The sequence below is a fragment of the Trichosurus vulpecula genome, chromosome 7 (assembly GCF_011100635.1).
Source record: "Trichosurus vulpecula isolate mTriVul1 chromosome 7, mTriVul1.pri, whole genome shotgun sequence".
NCBI classification, from domain to species: domain Eukaryota; kingdom Metazoa; phylum Chordata; class Mammalia; order Diprotodontia; family Phalangeridae; genus Trichosurus; species Trichosurus vulpecula.
This window is the reverse complement of record NC_050579.1, coordinates 211,064,480-211,073,906: the sequence shown is the minus strand read 5'-3', so window position 1 is coordinate 211,073,906 and position 9,427 is coordinate 211,064,480. Positions and strand designations below refer to the sequence as shown.

The 9,427-nt window shown below is 35.9% G+C and overlaps 1 pseudogene; it reads left to right on the top strand.

Moving 5' to 3' along the window:
- The first annotated feature begins 3,815 nt into the window (after positions 1 to 3,815).
- LOC118855746 lies at positions 3,816 to 4,140 on the top strand (annotated as a pseudogene).
- The last annotated feature ends 5,287 nt before the right edge of the window (positions 4,141 to 9,427 follow it).

Genomic DNA, 9,427 nt, shown 5'->3' with positions numbered 1-9,427 from the left:
TCCACTAGAGGGAAAGAGAATATCTTTCTTGCTATGGAATCCTTTGAGATTATGGTCCTTCTTTTTAAAAAAAAAACAGTTTTAATTTATGGATAAATCAAGCTTTTCCATAATACATTGCAATTAAAAAAGATTATTGCACATGAAACTGCAAATCTACTATTGCCTTGCTAAGAATTATTTCTCTGGAATGAAAGACTGCTATATCCACAATATATTGTGAATTTGGCACTTGCACAGATCAGGGAGGATGGGCACATATCATACATGTAAGTTTCTACAGCCTGATAGACTATGTGATTACATTCTATCTAACAAGATGTAGAATACTATATAGCATATAGTATCATATAATGCTTATAACTGGATTAAGTTTCTATGCCAATGCTCATAATGGATGCTGCAGCTACTACCTTCAAGGTTCAGCTAAAATGCTCCTTCTAGAAGCCTTTCCTCATTCTACCAATCACTAATGCTCCCTACCTTTGCCAAATATCTAAGTATTTAGTTTTTATTTGTCTTGAATGTACTTTTCTGTGAAACTCGAATTCATAGGAGAGTTCATATCTTAATTTCATTGCTTATCATCTTTTCTTTTTAATCAAACTACCACTCTGTTGATTGTCAACTTACTGATCCAAAACACTGATATTATGTTCCTTGAATAATTGAATTGGAATGAGACCAATCTAAGGAATATAAAACCAGGGTATTATATACACAAATATATGAATATGGATATAAATATATATATGCATTTGTTGTTCCTCAGCCATTTTCAGTCATGCCAAACTTTTTGTGACCCTATTTTGAGTTTTCTTACCAAAGATACTGCAGTAGCTTTCCATTTCCTTGTCCAGCTCATTTCACAGATCAGGAAACTGAGACAGACAGGGTTAAGTGACTTGTCCAGGGTCACACAGCTAGTAAGTGTCTGAGGTGAGATTTTAAGTCAGAAAAATGAGTCTTCCTGAATCCAGGACCAGTATTTTATACATTGGTCTTCATCTATTTGCATATATAGTTACACAGTCATATTCAGATGCACATATAGAATAGCTTGATATACATGCACTTTTAATTGAATTGAGTCAAAAATATTGTATATATTATGTCCTGAGGGAGAAAATCCCTTCTACTGATATGGAGTAGCTCCTTCTCTGTAATTTATGAATATAAGATAAAATAATTAACATTAATAAAATTAGTATAAGTAATATTATATATATATATATATATCATTATATTGATAATGATGCCTAATGACCTAAATAATTAATAATTAGAAAGTTTCCTAGAGAAATGAGAAAGTAAGTGATTTGCCAAAGATAACAAAGATAATATGTATCAGAGGTATTTGAAGCCAGATCTTCCAGGCTTCATATCCAGTTTTCTAGTCACTGCTTTCCTCTGTCTCTTACTGTTCATTATACGTATTTAAAAACAGGTTCAATTAGCTCACCTGTTCAACATCACACTTGGTTGTTTAAATAAAACTTTGTCACAAATTGGATGTTAGGAAAGCTTTATTATTTGTTCTAGTCTAAATGTTTTGTAATTCAAAGACATCTGATTTATATCGATTTTAACTTTAGCATCAAAAGAAAACACTTACATGGTCTATAACATTGTTAAGTACCACAAATAAAATTAGAAAATGAATTGTCATTGCTTTTGTAGGTTGTAAATTGGATGACTCACAGTGTGAGGAAAATGACTCCTTGATGATTGGTTGGTTTGTAATTTACATTGTATATTTGCTCTCATCGTGCTTCCTGTCACAAAATTCATGATCTGGAATTTGATTAGGCAGTCTCAACTCGAGCACAACCAAGGAACCAAAAAGTGAGTTCATTTAGTCAATAAAATTCCACAAACAGCAGCTGGCACTTTTCCGGATCAAAATGGTAATCAGTATGGTTGCAGCCAGTAAAAGTCTATTTCTATGTTGTTCAAAACCTCTTATTTGATAACTTATCAATTACACACAACATAGGGTCAGATTTTCCCCTCAGTTACACACATGAAGTTCCTTTGAGGCAATTGTAATTCTAAATATGTATTTGATTAGGTGGGCTTTGCCTATAATTTGTAGTCAATAAGACCTTGCACATTCATGCAAATGAAATTTTGTAAAAACTGTAAGACTTAAAGAAAACAGGCAACAACATTAAAATAAAAAAAACAAATAAAAAACAAGTGGTATATGTCTTTTAATTCTCTTGAAGGTAGATTTCCATTGTAATGTATTTTAGGAGCAGTTGGGTATGGATATCAGTAAATATGTGCCAAATGGAGAAACTTGTGGTTTTAATATCAGCCAAGGGTGTATTTTTTAAACTTTGTTTGGGATTTTTGCTTTTGTTTTTCACTCTCTGAACAACACTGGATTAAGTGTTAAGGGTTGTTGTTATTATTAGGGAAAGAGATTGATCCTGCAATTTCAGTGCTGTAGGGAATTCCCAACAATGACAGCATTCTACCAATGCATGTGAACATCTTCTTTGCAACTTATATTCATAGAGAGTTGGTAAGAGCCTTGAGAGGTTAAATGACTTCCTTAGGGTTGTCATACAGGTGGTATGTGTCAAAGGCATGACATTAACAAAATTCTTCAAGGCATTCTTTCTCTTCCTTCATCCTTCCATCCTTCCTTCCTTCTTTCCTTCCTTCCTTCCTTCCTTTCAATAATAATGATGATGATGTTGATGATAATGATGGTGACGAATCATTGAGAGACAATGTAGTGCATTAGATAATGAGTTGGCCTCAGAATTGGGAAACAGGATTCTCACATGCGCTGACTATGTAACGTACGGAAAGTAATTAAATTACTGAGAGTACCAAAGCAACTCTCTAAGATTATTAATTTCAAAGCAAGTGCAAATCTGAAGTTGCAGAGTTTATTCACCAGGAATTCCCTATACTAATGAAATGATACTCCCAATGCATTATACCCTAGGAAAAAAAAGAGTTTGTTACTATTATAGACATTAATTAATATGTATTTATAATATTTATATCTCAAATGTTTAGTGATTGAAGTCTTCAAAGACACTTTACATGTACTATGCCATGTGATCATTACAGAAACCTTTTGAAGTGTTATTTGCATCCTTATTCCACAGATTTGGACAATCTTTGTCTAGGATTACATAGCAAGTAAATGTTGGAGGTGATATTTGAACTCAAGTATTCCAAATTACAGATAAAGTACTTCATTCACTATACTGAATTGCATATATCCAGCAATATGATCTCAAAGTCTTAAAAATTTGCTCTATAACAACAGTTTCCTTAGTTTTGCTTTTTAGATACTTTACTGAAACTAATATTCCTCTTCATCCTCCTTATGACCATAAAACTATTGACTTTTTAAATTCTCTGAATAGTTAAGAACCTGCTGGAGACAAAATTAAGAGTGCCAGAATTATTTAAATATACCATCAAAAGGATGAAATACTATTAAAACTCTGGTGCTCAACAATGAACAAAGGACTGATTGCATACTATTTGGGAGAAAATATAGACAGTCTGTCACCTGAACTTGCTTTAGAACTATTGAGATTAAATTATAATAGGAATAAGGTAAGGAGACTACCAAATAGGCCTTAAAGAAATAACAGGTTACTAAGGATAAGATTCAACACATAAAAAGTTGAAATGAAGTATCTGGGATATAAAATGTAAAAATAATTGTGATATACAGTGACTTTTTTATTATATTCATCTTCATATTATATTCATCCCCCTCATCACTTGGAAATATCTAGAAGTGCACTAAAGAAATTGATGCTATAGTTCTCCAGATCAAGATGGCAATGAACATACCTACTGTAGCATCAAGCTGATGGCTCCAGAGTCTTCAAAAGTGGTATTGCAATGCTACAGGATTCAACAGACTTGGGTTAATATGTGATGACACACTTTATGAAGATGAAGATTTTAAAGAGGCCACCAGAGAACCTGTCTAATGATCGAATATTTTGTATCAAGAGAGCTCTGGACCTGACCATGAGGCACCAGATCTTGCCTAAAAACCAGTGGATAAAACATGAAGAGGACTAATTATACCTTCAACCATATCTGAAGGAGGTTATACATGAAAGAAAAGAGAGAGAAGAATGGGATAAGAAATAATCACATCAAAAGAATATCAATACATTGATCTTTAAAATATTTTAATAAGTATGGTTGTATAAAATATGAGGTTACCTAACTATTTGTAACTGTGTGCTGTGCATTTATTTAAATAAATGACCATCATAGGAAAAAAAAAGAAATTCATGCTGTAGGCATCAACTTTAAGGAGCCAAGATAGCTGAATAAGCAGTAAACCACCATAACTCTCCTATATTCACCTCCAAGCAACCATAAAATAGTAACCCCTAAATCCTGGAAAAGCAGAACCAAAAAGACGGGATGAAAAAATCTTTAATACAAGAAACTTTGAAGGTCAGCAGGAAATGTCTGTCTCACTTGGGTAAAGGAGGAGTACAGTTTAGGATAAGAAACATCCCAGCAAGCTAGCAGCAAGCCCCACCTCAGCAAAGCAGTGGGAGATCCTGAGCCTCAGTGCAGTGGAGCAGGCAAACATCAACACCAGGACCTCTACCATGCCTCAGCATAGCAAGAGGAACAGACAGACTTCTGCTCTGAGTACCTCCAAGTGTTTCAGAATACCTCCTGGCAAGCAAGCAATCTCCAGCATCCAAACCACCATGTATCAGTGTAGGCCTGGGGAAGTGCAGAAACACTCTACCAGCCTCAGCACATGCCAGATACCACAACTAAGACCCAGACTCAGCACCAGGTAAGCTGCCTGACCCCTGTTGCCTCCAGGAGTGGAAGCCACTCTCCACCTCAGAACCATAACTCAAATTTGAAAGAAAAATAAAAGGCCAAAAATGACGGGCAAAAAAATAGAATAAAAAAGAATCTGACCATAAAAAGTTATTACAGTGATGGAGAAGATAAAGACATAAAATCAGAAGAGGACAACATGCTAAAACACCTACGGTCAAAAGCCCAAAGTAAAACGGGATGTGCTCTCAAGCTCAGAAAGAACCCATATAAGACCTCAAAAAGGAGCTTAAAAATCATGTAAGAGAGAAAGAAGAAAAATTAGGGAAAAGAAATGAGTGTGATGCAAGAGAATTATGAAAAAAGTCAAGAACTTATAAAAAGAAAACAACTACTTAAATAATAGAATTGGTTAAATGGAAAAGGAGATACAAATATCTATTGAAGAAAACACATCCTTAAAAAGTATAAATGGCCAAGTAGAAAAAGAAATACAAAAACTAACAGGAGAACAACTCCATAAAAATTAGCCTTTGACAATTGTAAGTTATTGATTCTATGAGACATCAAGTATCAATCAGAAAAATTGAAAAGCAGGAAAAAATAGAAGAAAATATAAAATATCTCACTGTAAAAACAACTGACCTGGAAAACACACAGAGAAGAAACAAAGTCAGAATCATTGGACTACCTGAAAGGGATAATCAAAAGGAGGACCTGATCCACATTAAGGGATCGAAGGGTTTGGAATACGATATTCTGGAGGTCAATGGAGCTAGGATTAAAAACTAGAATCACCTACCCAGCAAAACTAAGTATCATGCTCCAGGGCAAAATATGGGCTTTCAATAAAATAGAGCACTTGCAAGCTTTCTCGATGAAAAGACCAGAGCTGAATAGAAAATTTGACTTTCGAACACAAAAATCAAGAGAAGCATGAAAAGGTAAACAAGAAAGAGAAATCATAAGGGACTTACTAAAGTTGAACTGTTTTGTTTACATTCCTACATGAAAAGATGATGTGTATGATTCATGAGACCTCAGTATCACAGTAGCTGAAAGGAATATGCATATATATATATATATATATATATATATATATATATATACACATATGTGTGTATGTGTGTATATAAGTTGGTGTTACATATATATATATATATATATATATGTATGTATGTATGTATGTATAGACAGAGGTCACAGGGTGAGTTGAATATGAAGGGATGATATCTAAAAAAATAAAATCAAATTAAGGGATAAGAGAGGAATATATTGAGAGAGGGAGAAAGGGAGAGATAGAATGGGGTAAATCATCTAGCATAAAAGTGGCAAGAAAAAGCGGTTCTGTGGGAAGGGAAGAGGGGGCAGGTGAGGAGGAATGAGTAAATCTTCTTCTCATGGGATTTGACCTGAGAAGGGAATACCATACACACTTAATTGGGTATCTTACCCCACAGGAAAGAAGGAGGAAGAAGATAAAAAAGGGGGGACGATAGAAGGGAGGGCAGACAGGGGGAGGAGGTAATCAAAAACAAACACTTTCAAAAAGGGACAGGGTCAAGGTAGAAAATTCAATAAAGGGAGATAGGCTAAGAAGGAGTAAAATACAATTGGTCTTTCACAACATGAGTATTGTGGAAGGGTTTTACATAATGATACTCATGTGGCCTATGTTGAATTGCTTGCCTTCTTAGGGAGGGTGGGCAGGGAGGGAAGAGGAGAGAGAATTTGGAACTCAAAGTTTTAAAAACAGAAGTTCAAAAACAAACAAAAATGTTTTTGCATGCAACTAGGAAATAAGATACACAGGCAATGGGGCGTAAAAATCTATCTTGCCCTACAAGAAAGGAAGGGAAAAGGGGATGGGAGGGGAGTGGGGTGACAAAAGGGAGGGCTGACTGGGGAACGGGGCAACCAGAATATATGCCATCTTGGAGTGGGCAGGAGGGTAGAAATGAGGAGAAAATTTGTAATTCAAACTCTTGTGGAAATCAATGCTGAAAACTAAATATATTAAATAAATTAAATTTTAAAAAAGGAGGACCTGGAAAGAATCTTTTAAGAAATTATCAAGGAAAACTTCCCTGAAGTCCTTGTACCAGAGGGCAAAATAGGCATTGAAAGAATCCACCAAACACCTCAGGAAAGAGATTCCAAAATAAAGACTCCAAGGAACATTGTGGTCACATTTTATAACTATTAGGTCAAGGAAAACGTGCTGCAAGTGGTCGGAAAGAAACAATTCAAATGTTGGATAGACACAAGGAGGATTATGCAGGACTAAGCAGCTGCAACATTAAAGGACTGGAGGTCATGTAATGTCATATTCCAGAGGGGAAAGGAGTTAGGTCAACAACAATAAATCCCCTACCCAGCACAATTAAGCATAATACTTCAAGGGAAAATATGGTCATTCGATGAAATAGCTTTCAAGCTTTCATAAAGGTAAGACTAAAACTGAATAAAAAATGTTAATCTCTAATATCAAGACCCAAGCAAAGCCTAAAAATGGAAAATAAAATATAAGGTATTCAACGAAGCTGAACTGTTTATATTGCTACATGAGAAGATGCTACTTATACTACTTAAAAATTGTACCACTACTAAGATAGGCAGAAGGACTACATAGACAAAGGGTATGGGTTTAAGGTGACTTTGAAGGAATGACATAAAAATTATCAATGGATAAGAAAGAGGAGTTATATCATTAAGGCAATATTCATGACCTAGAAAAGTACCATAAGCATGCCTGAATGGTGCAGAATTGCAGAGTATAATGAATTCTCTATGTAGAAGGCAGAGGAAGTATAACATTTATTTCAATTTCAAAGGATTGGACCCAAGGACCAATGCCTCCAGTTTGATATCGTAGCAACAACATTTCAAACCCAACAAGCCCAACTCACTATAGTAACAAGGCGATTATAACAAAATATTATAGCAGCAAGCCAGACCATACTCGTGCTTCCCCTCAATGCTAGGGCACTCCTATAAGATCACTCACAAATCCTAAGTCTCTGCTCAGCATTCTCTCTTCTGTGGTTCTGCTGACTCCAAGTTTCAAAAATCCCTCATGTCCAGCACTCTTTATTCTGCACACTCTGGAAGCTGGCCCTCGGCTCCTGAATACTGCTGCTCTCCACTTCTTGGTTTCTTCAGCTTCCCACTTCTAGTCCTCCATTCCTCAGTTTCTGCAGGTTCTGCCATTTCCAAGCTCTGTTCTCTCTTTTTGTACAGCCCTTAGACATCATCTGATTCACTAGAACTCAGGCACTTACCATTGGCTCTGGTCTTAGCAACTCCCCTTAGTGCCCTGAGGGCTTCAAACCTCTGTCAAACTAGCTAACTAGTTTAATAACCAGCCTGGGGCCTCACACCTAATTTGTGAAAGACCTCCCTTTGTTGGCCTCACCTGAAGCCCCACCTGAAGCCTATTCAATGGGCAGGAAAGATCTTTTCACTTTCTGATTGGCTTTACAGGAGTACAATGGCTGCAGAAGGGAGAGGTAGAATGGGGTAAATCATTTCACATGAAGAGGCATGAAAAGCCCATTAGAATGGAAAGAAAGATGGGAGGGTTAGCAATGGGAATCACCTGAACCTTGATCTTATGTGTATTGGCCCAAAGAGGGAATAATACGCACAGTGATTTGAATATAGAACTTTACCCAAAATCGAAGGGGAAAAGGAGGAAATTAGGTAAAGGTGGGGAGTGATAGAAGAGAGGACAGACTTGGGGAGGCAGTAGACAGAAGCAAAACACCGAGGAGGAGGGAAAACATGAAAGAAAAGAGAGGACAAACAGAAGGAAATATAGTATGGAAGGAAATACACAGTATTTATAACTGTGAAAGTGAATAAGATGAAATCTCCCATAAAATGGAAGCTAATAGCAGAGTGGATCAGAAACCAGAGTCCTACAATATGTTGTTCACGTGAAACGCACTTGAAGCAGAAAGTCTGTGAAGGTAAGGGGCTAGAGTAGAATCTATTTTGCTTCAGCTGAAGTTAAAACAAAAAAGCAGGTGTAGCAATCCTGATCTCAGGCACAGCAAAAGCAAAGCTAGACCTGATTAAAACAGATAAGGAAGCTCCTATATCTTCCTAAAAGGTACCGTAAATGACAAAGTAATATCAATACTAAATATATATGCACTAAGGGGTACACCATCCAGATTCTTAGAGAAGAAATTAAGGGAGTTACAGGAAGAAATAGACAGCAAAACTATACTTATGGTGAACCTCAACCTCAGCCTCTCAGAACTTGATAAATCCAACAAAAAAATAAACAAGAAAGAAACTAAGGCATTAAATAGAATATTAGAAAAGTTAGATATATGTACCAGTAAGGCAAGATTCATGACCTTGAGAATGACCATTAAAGTGCCTGTATGGTTTGGAATTTCAAAGTATGAAAAACCCTCTAGGCAGAAGACAGAGGAAGTATAACATTTTTTTTTTAGATACCAGAGTATCAAATCCCAAGACCAATGACTCCAATTCAATATAGCAGTAATTATATTTCAAAACCAGTAAGGCACACCTCAATGTAGCAAAAAGGAAATTATAATACAGTATTATGAAAAGGAACCAAGTTATCCTGTAACCTTCCCCCCTGCTA